Raw genomic sequence first — 16,283 nt, forward strand, 5'->3', positions numbered from 1 at the left:
CTGACTGGATTTATCCGTCTTCTCTCCATTCCTTCATCTTGTGCATTAGCAACACTCCTCAGCCATAATAAGAAATCTTTAAAGTCAAATTGCCCGGTGACACTCAGAGCCAGTGGCAGCAGTCGGAGGCAGCCACAGAGGAGCAGTCAGGGCTGACAGGTTTGGTCCATATCAGGAATCCTCCAGCAAGGCCTTTTCACTGTGCATCAGTAGTGCCAAAGTCATAGCTCATTAGTTTGGATTATGGAGCTCTGCCAGGGAACAAGTCCCTTTCTCTCATGTTATAAGACTGCAAATACAATACTGAGAGAAATGCAGAGGCTTATTATGGAGACTCCCCAGTCAAGATGTCTTTTTCAACCTTCAGTTTGAATAGTATGCATTCGTGAATATGTTTACCCTCAAGGAAATTATGGCTTTTGAAAGCATAAAATAATTATTAACACATGTTTACGGACTGAAGATGTGCGCAAGTCTAAGAGTAGAAATGCCAGAGAAAAAAAAGCATAATTGCTACTAATGTTAGCCAAGCAGTCAGTACTGTATAATGTTTAATGAACATTATAAGCCCGATTAGCCAGAACAGATGGCACAAAAACTATCCGTGGTATAATATAGGTTTTTAATTTCAAAGTTGAGTGAACAGTTGTGGAGCACAAAGTAAATTCATATGCCAAGAAAATCACCCTGTGTACCGATAGTTAAGAGTCTTGGTTGTGTTGGTTCAGTCTTTGAGAAAAACAGTGCAGTGATAGGATAAGCATACTGTGGGGCTTATGGGCTGGGGGTTTTAATATTGTGGTTAGACACATTACATTTGTTAGACTGTTTTTTTTAATTTCACACAGAGGTGTAGACCAGGGCGAGCATAAGAAGTGCATTAAAAATAGATTGGAATTGTACAAGCTTACTCCAACATATTTATCATGTTTATGAGGGATAACAAAGTATATTGGATGAGCGTTGCACAGCCTGATGTTTCATGTGTCTGCACGTTTTTGTGGTGAGAACAATCATATCAGAGATTACAAGCAGCTATAGATTCCTTGTAATCTCTGACAAAACAGACTGTTTTTTGTCCATCTAATTTTCCACTGCGGCTCCACACTCGAGGTCTCATTGAAGTGCTCTCATTTTTGGCTGAGCTGCTACCATCAACACTTTCACACAGTTTTTTTTATGCTTTCTTTTAATACTGAGCCCTGGGTTAAAAATAATAATCAGCCTCGTCTCACTCCTCTCTTTATTTTTCGAACAAAGAATTTCACACAGCCCTCTAGGAAGTACACTGCATTGCTTCATTAAACTTTTGAACATTATGCTTTTTAAAGCGTTCTTTCTTTTCTATAGGGCATGCTTACTGCAACAACTAAACATGCAGTAAAAACAGCACTCGAACTCTCACAAACATTTCTGATGACAGCTATTATGATGGACTTTCAGGCGGACTTTTTATTTTTTTTACTCCCTGACATCCAGTGTGTCAATAGGTGATAGGTATAAGCACACTACTGTAAGATGCAGATTGGTGAGGCAGCTGGCGGGGGCCCTTGGGTGCTGCCACTCCACCTGGAATCTCTTTGGTGCTTTACCTGCTGCTCCCCTGGAGAAAACAGAGCGTTTCCGCATATCGACTCTCAGTCAGCTCAGTGCAAAAGATCAAATTGCAGCGACAATCTCACAGGGGCCGACACTTAATCAGGTTCTTTAGTTGTGAGACACATGAGACCGACCGACGTGGGAGGGGTATGTTTTTTCAGGTTACTGTTCGGATGGAGGCTTGTGAGTGCAGATGCAGCAGGACGGAGTGAGAGATGAAAACGGCCGTAATGTTTCTTTAACAGTCCGTCTTTACTTTACTTTCCCTCTAAATTTCCCATCGACAGCTCTGTTCGAGTGTGTCTTCAGTGCGGAATGAACCCAAGCCAACTGATGCTCCTGACAGATGGCAGAACACTGAATTGCTTAAACTGTGCAGCTATACAATACTGAGGAGCAGTTGTAATGGCTTCAAAGGGAAGAGTTTATTATTAATGCGATGCATCAAAATGGTGGTATACGATATAGACCTACTGTTTGGCAATTTGTAGTGTGCTGGCGCCTCAGAATGGGCTTCAGAGACGCTTTAGCTGGCTTGCTCATGTTCATTTATTGCCTAAACAGCCGCGGCAGTGAATTTCAATATTGTTACTGAGTGGTTCATTACCTTGCTTGTGCAGGCCACATAGCTCCATACACAAGATACCTGTAGACAGGCACAGCTGAACCCGAGACGGGGCAATAAAATTGGTCCAATTCAGATTTTATAGAGCAGCTTTTGTTTTGCATTGTATTCCATTATCGTGGGGGGCGGGGGGCTTGCTTTAGTGGCTCAATGACCACTGATTTTCTGCCAGAACCCATCACATTCAATAGGCTCTGGCTCCCCCCTCCTCCCAGATAACGACAGAAAGCATTTCTCAGGGTTTTAAACACTTCTTGGAGACTTATCTGTAGCCCTGATGGCCTGTCCAGACTAATCCATTTCAGCTCTGCACCTCCCTTATACCTTCTTATTGATAAGTGGTACTATTTTATTAGACTTGAAGCCAGCAGAACAGCTCTTAAGGGAAATATCTTGTTTTTTATTTGAAATGGGTTTAGAGGGTATGGAAAAGCCATTTGAATTATATGGGCTTTTATTTCATAAACTCAACATCCTCCTCTCTACTTTCCAAATAGCAGTCAAGGCATATAACATTTTAATAGCCCCTAATAAAAATCTTGTTTAAGTTAATGTATCATTAAATTGAAATAGAATGGTTTATACAGTGTCATTTTCTCTGTTGTGCTAAAGGAGCCTGAGCTGCTATCAGATCCAGTGTGTGTGTGTGTGTGTGTGTGTGTGTGTGTGTGTATGTTGGGTGGGTTTATTGACACTTAGCCAGAGAAGAGTAATTGGAGCTCTGAAGAGAAATGAGTGAGAGGGAGACAGAGAAATAGAGGATAGAGGGTAAAGGCAGGAAAGAGAGACGAGATAGAAGGCCTAATCTATGGGGTGTCAGCCCAATGCCAGATGAAATCCACCAGTCCTTTGATGAGGAAAGGCCTTGAGGTGCAGATCTAATAGGAGGGATTGGGAGAGGGATGGCTCCAATCTACAGGTCAATCCTGTTCAGGGCTCCCCACCACTGAAAGGACAGAAGGATTATTAGAGCTGGAGGCTCAGGAGAACCTTCTTGGCTAAATTTGAACCATCATGAACACTACTAGCTGGTAAAATACCAGCTGTTATCCATACCTACTGTACCTGGGTGGCTATGAAGATGAGTTTGGAAAATTGTAACATTCAGGCCACATTTCATTAAGAACTTGTCATCTCTTTGTCACTTGAGTGAGGTCACAGCAAGGGGAGAGCTGAAGGATGGATGGAGAGCATGTCCAGGGCCAGCAACTACGTCTTTAAGGAGCTAATGCTGTTATCTTGGGGAGTGTACCTGTCACTAATCTGATTGTGGTCCTTTCATTCTCCCCATGGCAGATTGATGTTGAATAATCAAAGGTGGTGGTGCCCAGACAAAGCACAAGGCCACAGGGATTAGTTCCCGTCTAGGAGACATTGATTTGGTTTTAATGCCCTCAAATATTGATGGACTGCAGAGTGGAGGGGCCCAAATACAAGGCTGGGTTTCTCTCAGGGCCAAGGCTCTTTATTCCCCCCCTCCAGAGTCTGCGGTGTCGTTCAACCCCAAAATAAGAAAAATCACCAGAGCTGCAAATCAAAAGAGTGTGTTATTACAGTTCCACTCAGATATACATCGAATGTGTGTCTTGCTATTTTCTAATGCCTGCTGATTGTGGGTGGCCCTGCCCGGCTCCAGAAGAGTTGGTGTGCTGCCATGTTTGCACACTAACTGGCAGCAAAGTAGGCGCAGAGGGGCCAAAGATCTTTGATGATCAGTGGAGCAAAAAAAGAGAGAAAGCCCTCTGGAGGAATGGCTTTCATCCTTTCTCTCTGTATCTCTCTATCTCTCTCAATCTCTCTCGTTATGATGATGCGTAGCAACCAGCAACACAGAATACACTGGATCACAGAGGGTAGCTCTGAACTCAATTGCATGCTTTACAAAAGAGGTTTTGTATTCATTGCGTATAAGCAAGCTGCACATCAAAAGTACTCATTCAGATCATTCATTTGCACAATCTACCCGCAGGCTATGCCTCATTGTGCTTGTTTGCGCACTACCTGTGTGTGTGGTCATGTGTGTGAGCGTGCGTTTGTGTGTGATGCTGCATCTCAGCTCTACTATAGGAAAATCTACCCGGGGGAAACTGGTGAAACATCAAATATGGGAGCAATGCAGGTCACCCCCTGGGAAAATCTGAGGCTTGGTGGAGCTAGGCTGCCGTGTCCTTGAATCCCAGCACTCGTCCTCCCACTGTTCCCCGGAGTCGGTTCAACCCAGTTATCACACAATACATCCGGACAAAGCCTCAGAATGACATGCCACAGTGCAAAGGACTGTTAAACCTGTTCATTACCACGGACTTGCCTTCCTTTCTCTCCATGCAGATATAATGTTATTACACTGCCCCGTCCTGTGTACTGCCATTCTATCTCCTATGGCGTCATCGCTCAGCTCCAATGATGAGCTGATTGAGTTGCAGCTGTAATGGCAGACGCCTGTCAGTCTCACTGAGTCTGACGGATGGGGGATAAGCTCCTCAGTCGACATGTGAGGAATTATAAGAGTCCCCGATTTTATCCACCCACTAAGCAAAGGGGTCAGTGTAACTGAAAGCAACTGCTAAGAAATAAGTCAGTAACTTGCACAGAAGATTGCCACTCAATGTAACAGAGAATATTTTTTATCTTCCAGCAGCTGGCACAGAATGGTTTCCATTTCCTAAACTGTGGATTAGCGTTTCTGTGTCTCACGCTTCCTCAGTTGTACATTTTGGGGCGGATGAGATAAGATGCACCAATAAATTACCTTGACTTAGTTTTCACTGTGATCTTTTTAAAAGTGAAATAAGTAACTACAAACACTCGCGAAATTGGCCTAAACCTGAGGGAAACTGATAGCTGATTACTATGCTAGCTAAATGCTCACATCAGCATGCTAACATGCTTACAATGATGATGCTAATTCGTTGATATTTAGTAGATATAATGTTAACCATGTTGGTTTAGTGTGTTAGCATGCATGCATTCAACACTTGCTGATTAGCACTAAAAACTGATACAGCTGAGGCGGATGGGAATGTCTTTCGTTTAACAGGTTATTTGGTCGTAAACCAAGTATTGAAATGTATATGAAATTTTAACCAGATGATGGTGCTGGAGGAAAAGTCATGAAATCTAATTTATTACAATTCTTCCTCTGGGAACGATTAATGCGGCAATCTCAATGTTCACTTTTATATTTCACTGTCAAACCTGTCATCGTCTTCTGTGCAGTTAATCACAGTACTTTGTGGTCATATGTCTAAGATATAAATGTGCAAAACATTTATCTTGAGTGCCCAAAAATGAGCCTTGAATGTATTAAAGTATTATTTTTGTCATGGACCAAGTCCACTTTTAGCCACGATGTGCAGCCCCAGCGGCAACAGAGCTACAACAACACTGTTGAAATACCAGAGCCTCTAATGGGACCTTGTGGTTCAACGTGACAGTAAACTTTGACATAACTGGTGGGTTTCTTGTCATCTCTCTGGTGAGGATAACCTGAAATAATGAAAGCTTTATCTAACATCAAGCAAGCAGAAGGAAAAAGCTCTAGCAGCACTGATACCAAATTTGTTTGAAGATAAAGTTTCCCTGCGGACCTCCGAACTGTAGGAACAGAAACATCCTTTCATTCTGGTTGAAAATGCTTTCAGTCTTCTCCCTCTTCGTTGGCAGGCTTGTTCATTTTGTTCCTAACAGATAAGAGGGCATTCATCTTTTGTCTTTGTAGAGTAATAAAATGATTAAGTCAATTAAAAGCCAGCCAAGTTTCTCTGTGTGGAAAAGCTTCTTTGGCATTAAATTATCAAGCCTTGGTGCTCTCTCTCTCTCTCTCTCTCTCTCTCTCTCTCTCTCTCTCTCTCTCTCTCTCTCTCTCTCTCTCTCTCTCTCTCTCTCTCTCTCACACACAAGCACACACTTTGTTCATTCAGCTGTATTCATTTGTCAAGGTACAAGAGGACACCTTGTCTAACACTGACAGATAAAGTGATACAGATGAAAACAGTTACGTATTCATCAGCAGTCCATTATGATCATTAAGCCGTTTATCTCAAACAGTAATTAGCTCCTAAAATAGCAACACCAAGAGCTACACCCCCTGTACCTGTTTCACGTGAGTGAAAAAATAGGTTGATGTTATTGATGTAGTTGTGATTAGCTATCAAACTGGGAAAAAAGCACTGCGGCTGCTTCATCACTGGAGGAAACGAATCGGTGCGTACCAAAAAAGAACTTTCATTTTGTCATTATGCAAAAGGTCATCATCAGCCTACAACTATGCAAAGGTCTGCCATCCTGTTTATGCGTCTGTCCATCAGCCTTGGTTCAATGACAGAGACGAGGCCTCTGAGCCATCACTCCAGATGACAACAAAAACCATCTGTCCCCGTGCTCATCATGAACCCTGCTGGCTACGTCCCGGCCGCTGTGCTGACACAGAAAGGAGAGATATGAATGAGGCTCCCTGCTGAAATAACTGGCCAAAAACCTGACATATCCCAGCACAGACGGGCGATTGCGTCAGAGCCTGGCACATTTTTGCTGTAACCAGCGACAGAATGATTCTTGACATTTGTGGGGTGTTTTTTCTCTCAAAGTGCTTCAGCGTTACTGCCTGTGGAGGATGTCTTCAGGCTGGAGCTGATACGGATATTTCTGTCAGGGAGGATGAGGATTTCTCACTCCAGCATGAGCTGCGATGCCAGCTGTACACAATGAAGTTACTCTAATAGGTTTTTGTACCATATGCTGTGATTACACAATTGCACATTGTAACACAGTTACGCAGCTATTATCTTTCATTATCCATAATCTATTGTAAATCTAAGTCTGATCTAAATCCCAATGCAGTTTATTTATATGTACAAGTGAATCTAGCAGCTAAACGACGTGTTGCATCAAAATATGAGTCCTGCAGCGTAAAGGTGTGGTGTCGTCCAGAAATCAAAAGTCAAACTACGTACAGTTAAAATAGGAAACAAACTTGGTGGTTTGATGAACAAGGCCCAGTCATTGTTGTCATGTCAGCTGATGTCTCCTCATTTTAAGTGTTACTTTCATTATTTATATGTCACACTTGTCCTATATGAATACGTTGTGATTTCAGGCATCTTTGAGGTTAACGTGGTTAAGGTGCAAGAACATGTTTGTTTTTCTTAATAAAACAGAGGAATCCGATGCCTGACATACGTCCTTCATGAGATGAGACGCAGACATGAATTATTCAGACGTGTATTGGTATTTACTTAGCAGACACAGCAGAACACATTGGCCAGTTTAGAGATGCTGCTGCACCTCTTTTATCTCGCCGGGAAATACTGATGTATAAATATTTATGACTTTTTACTTTTATCTGAGGCAGTAATGTGATATTAATGATGAAAATGTTCCCACAGAAATGCGCCTTCATCCATCATCAGAGAATATAGTGCATGAGACTAGTAAAAAGCCTCTAATTGACCATTTCAACTTTCTGAATCTGCGCCCTGATTATTCCTATTGCAAATTCAACACAAAAAAGGGAACCTCAGCCAAGTGTTGGTTTTTCTATGGGGTCTTCAGCAAGTGAGACTCGCTTGGTGCTTTTTTTCTTGGTGGTGTGTCTGTGAAGCTAACTGATGTACACACAACAGTTTAATATGAAGCCCATGTATATTAATGCCACATGCAAAATTTCCAATTGAATAACAAACAAAGCTCAAAGCCAGTTTAGTGTAGCAAGCTGTGCACAATATCTAAGGACATTTGCAACCCACTGAAATTTACTACCCTATTGCTGGGTTGCCAGAAAGAAAGACTACAGTTTGGAGCTGGCAATGTATCCAACCAAATCACCAAAACACACACGTGTGTATGTTGTACTGGAAATCACATGGAGTATAACAAGGCTAAGGCTATGCGAGCATGCTCACAATGACAATGCTGATATGCTGTTTTCTTTAGTAGGTATAATGTTCACCATGTTCAGGTTGAGGTTCATGTTTAGCGAATTAGCAGGCTACGTATTAGCATGAGCTGAGACTGAGTGATAAACCAAAGTACTGGACAAATATAAAGCTAGATGAAAAGTTATTACAATTTGATAAGAGTCCATCTAATAGTTGTTGATTTCACTCAAAACCACAAATGTCACCACTAAAAGTCACAGGATCACCAAAGTCAGTAGGTGTCATCCTCTGGGGAACATGAAAGTCAGTACAAAGTTTCATCAGTCCATCCCATGGTTGTTGAGGTATTTCAGTCTTGACCAAAGTGGTGGACTGACCAACCAACAGACCGACCTGATCCCTGATCCCTGATCACCATCCCTAGAGCCACGCCGCTAGCATGGCTAAAAAGTACTTTTAGATTATAACAGCTGTTAAATTTGGCCGGTAAAATGATCTCAAATGGTAAATGATCTCACTTTTCAACCTTCACAGTTCCCAAAGCACTTCACAGCAAAGTCTCATTCACCCATTCACACACACATGGCGACTGAGCTGCCATGCAAGGTGCTGGTCTCCATCAGGACCAACTTAGGGTTCAGTGTCTTGCTCAAGGACACTTCGACATGACGAGGGGAGCCGGGGATCGAACCCCCATGCCGCAAAGAATTCAAATTAGTAAATTAGTTGAAAACCAGAATGGCTTCTCTTAACACAGGAATGCAAATGGTTTGTTTTAGCAGCAAAGAGAGGGTGCTGTGTGTTGCTGACAACAAGAAATAATTTAGTCATTCATCGGCAGATTACATCAGATGAAAATGCCAATTTCTTTATCCATTTGCACGGTTTTGACAATAAAAAGGAAGAGGAGTGCACGGCCAGCTGAGGCAGTTGTTGAAAAGAACAGCATGTCTTACATGTGGGAGAGTGGTTTCAAACAAAGGGTGAAAGTGCTCGATGAGAGATACGGTCTGCCATTGAGAACATATTTCTCTCAAAAAGCTCAGCCAGCGCTGTACAATAAATGTCGTGACAGCATAGCAGCTGTGATTAAAAACGTCCAACATGTTGCCACAGATATATGCTCAAGCTGTGCCATGGAGCCCCATATGAACTGACCCTGCTCCTCACGAAAACCCCCCCCTGCCAATGTCTTGCAGGTTGTAAGTGTCAACTGAATGAATGGGTCGCGATGGATGTGGTAAGGAAACAGTGTGCGTACCGACCTGCTGACACAGTTAATCGCCACATTCATGGAGGTTTTTCATGACGCTGACGCTCCATAAAAGGTGGTAGAAAGAAAGTGGTAGTGTTTATGGTAAAGTATGGTATGCTAAAATCTTCTTAGATGCACTAAATTAGTAAATCCGTCCTGTTCGTTTGTTTCTGCCTTGAGTCTCTTGATGTCTTTCTCCCCGTCTGTTTTTCCAAACGCTCGCCCACGCACACATTTTAAATAGGGAAACTTTACCTCGAATGATGAGTTATTGATGTGGCACGCCGAATCTGATCTTTTATTTTGAGCTGGTGCAGAAACAAGCTCAACCGCCTGTCATGAGGAGTGCCCTTGATTGGCCATCAGTGCAGTGAACAACCAGTGAAGCATTCTCATCATGTTTGCCTTTCGGACATATTGGCAGTACTTGGCAGAAGGGCATGAGAAATTGACTTGGCAGTAAGTGGGGTGAGGTGAAGTGTGTTCGTGAGTGTGTGTGTGTGTGTGAGAAAATGAGACAGAATTGTGGGTTTATGTGTAAATTTGACTAAATTTGAAGAATTTGTTATTGTAACAAGCATAAAAGCACTCTTTCCAAATGAAAGGCAGCATCTGATGTCGGTTAGAAAACACATTCCTCAGAGACTGCAGCAACACACTCTAATTGGCTCAATATAAATAGGAATGCAAAATGCCAGTTTTAATTAATGCATTGATAATTACCGTCTCACTCAGAAAGGGGTGTCTGGGCTTTTGGAGTGCAGCAACAGACAAAGTGTGCTGGTGTATAATTCCATGAATCTGTTTATCATATTCAGACCATTGTCTTTAATTAGATGTCGTGCTCCAACAACATGACAAAGAAGATAGTAAATGGAGAAGAGGCAAAAATTCAGCCTGCTTGCTTTTGCATGCTCACACTATGAACAGATTCAATAACACCCACACCACTAAAGTAGCTTATTATGGGAACAGAATACAGGGTGTACACCTATCATAGAAGATTAGGATCTGGGTGTTTTCACTCACTCTTAAAGGTATACTCAAGTGATTTAGTATTGCACTTCCATCAAGTTGGCAGACTTCGATGGTCGAAATCGATGCAGCAGAGGCCACATTATTCTGACTTGTGATTCCTAGTTCAGACTCGATGGGCTGTTTTATTTTACTTTCCTTTATTCAGACTGAGATTGTGTTCACTTATTTTGCTCTATCCAATCATTTGTGACCAACATGTCTGTCCTGCAGTTTTGAGTTGACGCCTAAGCCGCGGTAGCAGTTAACATAATTGATCGTGAAAGTTCATCCTTGACCTTGGAAACAGTAATTTGACGACAAAGTCTTAACTCAATATCCAATTAAAAGCCTGGAAAGAGCTGGTAAATGGACCTTAGCTTAAAGGGGCACTCCACAGTAAGTTCAGTTTACTCGTCATGAGGAGGACCACTCCGCCTGTGAAAACAGTTGTATAGTGTCTTCTGTGGCTCTGGAGGAGCTTTCCAAAGTTGTCATCAGGGTTGGGCTCAGGTTGGACTTGAACCTGCACATTTGCAACAGAAAGCCTGCGTTACAAACTGGAGGTGTGGGATTTGAAAGAAGTGGACATTTAAGGGGCAAGGGGTGTCTACTGCAAGATTGCATTATGGGAAATGTAGCAGCCAAGGTTTTGAGACCTTGACACGTACTTGGGACTGAAAGTCAGGATATCTTGGCCACTGCTGCCCAGGTTTCTAGACTTGCATTAGAAGCACAATACTGAATCACTGTAATACCCCTTCAATGTTTGAAATATGCTGATTTAGGGGTTGTTATGTCTGTAAGTTAACTTACAACAACCTTCTCTTGCAGTTTTTCTTTAGCCATTTTTCTGGCTCTGGGACAGGTAAACCTGCCTCCAAAGCTCTGATTGGCTTGGTCGGGGGAACAGCTGTTAATGAGCACAACACCGAACCTTTTGGGCAGCGGTTCAGAGGTCTGGCACCAGGCTAGTTCCTGGCATGAGTCAAGCTCCAAAAACATGCATGTTTTTGTCTATCTTACAGTACACATAAAACAAACTTCATTGCACCTCCTCATCAGACATTCTGCCCAGTGAAAGCCTGTCTTTCAAACTCCATGCCCCCCAATTTTTTGTTAAACATTTGAGGTCTCAAGCCAGGGTTCATCATTTTCTCTTTAGTCAGAGAAAACATGATACTGTTTCTGCAGGTTGAGTACTAATAAGCCATACAAGTAGTATTTCATCCAAAGGAATTCAGCTGGGCCATCAAGTAAGCACTTTATCAAAGTAGTGTTATTCGACCATATGAGATGAGCAGTTAAATGAATGAGCAGAGACCAAAGATTAATCCCACTGCACTCTTTGTCACTGCTAGCAGTCTGTAGGGAATGTCAGAGCCACAGAGGCAAGTTTCTCCATTTGGCCCAGTCGGCCCAGTCTTCAGCCCCGAGCCCATCGGTGTAATGAGCTCGGTGAGAAAGTGGAGCAGAAATCAATATGACGGCCCCTGTGATGTGTGGATGCACTCTCTGCCCTCTGATTCAGGGAGGCTACTACAGAATGAAAAAGCGTGTGTTGTTTATCTTTGCGATTGTATCTTTCCAAGTCTAAAAAAGACTTCAATCTGCACGACTTTAACATCATTGTTATATGTTCTGTGCTTTTTAGTGTCTCAGAGATACACAAGTGGACAAAATTGGATGAAGTTCAGTCATACTGCAGTCGAAATGTCTGCACCGTCCATGCAGACTGAACTCTTAAACAGTTTGTTTCCACACTGCCTGACATTTTGCACGGAACTACAAAGTGAGAGTGGTGGAGTTGAGTGGAGGCTCTCAGAGAAACTACAGATTGTGGGTGGGAGGCATTTAAAGACAATACAGTAACAGTGTTTTATTCAGCCTCACAGTGCTTTTGTATGAACTGGTTATCTGTCTTTAGCTCCTTGTCTTGGAAAGATGCTGATTGGTTCGGCCCTCCTTGAGTCTTAGTTGATAGGCAGCCTCAGGTTCTGCCCCCTGGTGGAGGATATACTATAAAGGCATACAGATAGACCATGTTATGGTAAAATACACCTTTAAATACAATTACCATGTGTTATTTTGAAGATATCGTGTAGTTTTGATCTGGACTTTGAACCAGCCTCTGCTTAAACTGAACAGCAGACAGACTGTATGATGATGTCATCAACAGACGAGTCCTGCAGCTGCTCCATGGACAGTAAATAATGAAAGTCCCCCAAGTCACTTTGACAGCACCGTGAATAATGTAAAGGGACAGTTGTTTGTGTTTGTGGATATTGATATTTTTGTCCAAAATGATGTAGAACAATATTCATTTAGTTTTATGGTGAATGTTCCCTTTAAGCTGCCTTGCATGGCAGCTGCCAAGAGGGAAGAGTGATTAATGGAGGCAAGAGCTGGAGCACCACCATATTATCATCCTGGAGTGCTAGGGGAATGTGGACTCTGCGTGTGTGCATGTGTGTGTGTGTGTGTGTGTGTGTGTGTGTGTTATAGTGGGCGATGGGGCTGGCAGAAATATCATTCTCCATCAGCCCCGTCTCAGAGTTCATGACTACCTTGGTTGGTTCTGTGATCTCTCTAGCAGAAACACACCTAAGTTTAATGCAGGTGTTTCAGTATGGTACATGCATACGGTGCCTAATCAGACATGATAATAATCCTTGTGATCCTTGTTTTCATACATGTGGTATCTATGTGGAGCTGGACTGCACAAACCAGAGATAAACTTGTAATTTAACTGTATTCTGTTTCATTTTCTACTGTATAGCTACAGATTTATTACAGATAAACTGCTGTCGTCTCTTTTATCGCTATCATTGACTTTAATGTTATGGTTTTACATAATTCTATTGTCCACAAGCAAACTGTAATTAAAAACAAAAATTGGTCAGTCTGTTTTACACATGTGAAGAGGCTTAGTTTGTTGCATTGAATATTAGTTTTACTTTAGGGAAAACTATTATTAATATTGTACTATTCATTTCAAGCCGTTACACCCAGGCCAACTGGAAACATGAAACACTTCACATCTGTGCACCAGAGGATTTTTCCAGGGAAATATCTCGCAGACAGCGGGTGGTTCAAACAGCATATGTAAAGCTTTGATATCAACACTGACAAGCAGAACAAAACTCAATTTAAATGATGCTCTAGATTCTTTGTTTAATTGGTTGAATTATTAGTCTAATTTGTGTTGATGCACTGTAAATTCAAGGAGTAGCCATTTATCCTTATTATGCTCATATTAGCTTTGAGAAATGTAAAACATCAGAAAAACATGGTTTCGCGTTTTGTTTCTTTTTTTTATTTGTGTGATAGCGTGTCATTATTGTTGCAGAGACAAACTCCACTGCACCACTTGCTCCCCGTGGTAATGTAATGATTGATGCAAATAATGCCTGTCCTCTGACTGAACTTTCCCATGTGCACGCCGGAGAATGTCAATCACTCACAGCGTCTACAAAATAGGAAATAGTGCAAGTGAGGCACACATAAACACAGCCGTTTCCCTCAGCAAGAAAAATCTTATACTGAGCCAGAGTTGCATAATAAGGCAAACAGACTGCAGGCTACATATTTACACAAACAGGGGTCATAAAACCAGTCCTCCTGAGTCATTTGTGCTCAGGGCAAAGAGCTCTCAAGGAAAGAGATTTATTTGGCTTCATTATGTTTGCATGGCGAGGCTAGTGCAGCCATCATTTCTATTAGACACTTTTCTGGCCCATTAAACCTCATTACATATTGATCCTGTTCCTCAGGATGATAATGTACCATTTATTTCCATCGCTTCCACTTCCACCTCTTTATACTTTCATTGTTCATAAAGTGTCATTGAGTGCCAGTAGAGATGCACACGAACAGATGGTCTTAGATTGCATGAGAGGTATAGTTCTTGCCCCGCCCGTGCACCAGTGAACATGTTTTGGCGGAGTGTTAAGGACCCATGTCGATGTGTGCTTTGTTGACTTTAAATGATCTCGCAGTCGTCTCCAAACAGGCTATGAAACTAAGCTAATACCTACACAATGCCACTGCTCACTGATAGTAATGCTAATTAATGTAATTTAGTAATTGTTAACCTTCATCCAATGAAACAGTTGAGAAAAGGCTTGTTTTCTACCTTCTTTCCAGACGATCTATGGGTGTCTGCATTCTGTTGTCCTCTTCTTTTGCTCTGTACTCATCTTGATCAACACACCTCTGTATATCTCTGCACATATTCTGTATTATAGACATCTGTTGCAGTTGCACACCTACATTTATACAGTGATGCTACTGTGGATGAAGTTGCTTAACATGTTGCCACATTCTGCTCATATGTGCTCCCATCAGTAAGTTGAAAATGCGCTTCCTGATACAAATTTACATATTTACATTTCCACACTCTGCTGACCGGACCTTAAACGCCCTTCAATCTGTGAAATTCTCGTGTCCAGGCGTGAATGGTTTTATACACTGAAGTAACTTTATTTATTGTGTTGTTATCTGCATCCCGCTCTCTGCTTTTGCCATCACTATCTATATCCCAGTCTTTGATTTATTTGATGTTCTTTTTTTCTGCTGCTGCAACCATGCAATTTCCCTGCGGGGATCATTAAAGTTTCATCTCATCTCTTCTTACATAACCCCCCCCCCCCCCCCTCAACTTTTATTTCGCCCACTGGCTGTCCCTCACAAAGCACGGCATCATCCACGTCCTTTACAAACCTGCCAGAGATGCCAGTTTTTAGGAAATCAGAACTCCTGACTGAATTGACACCCATTTTACGTTAAATAATACAAAATAACATGGTAGCTCCATGTGAAAAGGGCAGCTGACCATCACTGCCAGTACAATCCTAAACTGCATGTTGAGGAACTGTAGTATAACAGTGTAGTTGTTTTCCATCACACTAAAAATTTAATATACAGTCATCAAAATCTGTACAGTTTCACTTCTATTCTTAATTTTCATAGATCACCTGTAGAGCCCTCTTGTTTGCTAAAGTAGAATTCTATAGCTCTTTTATTGACAATAGAAAAGACCAATTTTAGGGCCGTTTTAAGGTTTCTGTCGCATGTGCTCTGCCGCAGTTGCACCAGCTGAGTAGTTTCCTTCTAGGCTGTCAACTCACTTCACCCTCAGCCTTTGTTGTTCGTCCACTGCGTGATCAGCTGCCTCGGAAACAGTATGCAATGACAATTTGTGTGCATGGCAGGGACATGAACACAGTGACAACCCCTCAGTGGTCGCTCTCGCTGTCACAGGGGTGAGGTCTCTGTCTGAGGCCACCTGGCTTCCCTCGGGGGACATAATTTATGATGCTAATGAAATGTGAGCATGCACAGGCCATCGGAAAGTAAGTGATGAATCTCCTGCACTGGGCTCGTCATCCATCACAGACTCCCCCCCCCTCTGCCCCCGCGCCTGCAGAAGCCTACAGGAAGTCTGAGCGTGTTCTTCTCTGATTAATGTTTAGGCTGATGCACCTCCAAGATTATCTCTTTTGATCGTGTCATCTCTTTGTTATTGCTGCTGCAGGCTTTCTCCGATTAGATCATGGACTCAGGGCTCTATTTTAATACAAAGTCATTGTGAGAAATATTTGACTTTGCCTAAAGAGGAATTAAATCATCAAGCAGAATAACGCATCTACCGCTGCACAGCAAGACTGTTCTGCAAACCCGATTTCTCTGCTGCTGTTCCCTTATTTAACCTTGCTTATTTTCCATTAGAGAAAAGTTTAGCCACATGCCAATTGTGGCAGATAAGTTCTATTGTTTAAATGCAGATTGGATCCATTTATTTTCAGTCAAAGACAGAACATTTGAACAGACAGTGGAGATTTTTGCAATTACATTTATCTGAGAATGTCCGTTGCTTTGTACACTGAAAAGTCATTTTGGTCAGCAGAGATTT

This window comes from Enoplosus armatus, chromosome 13, assembly GCF_043641665.1.
Source record: "Enoplosus armatus isolate fEnoArm2 chromosome 13, fEnoArm2.hap1, whole genome shotgun sequence".
In the NCBI taxonomy this organism is placed as follows: Eukaryota; Metazoa; Chordata; class Actinopteri; order Centrarchiformes; family Enoplosidae; genus Enoplosus; species Enoplosus armatus.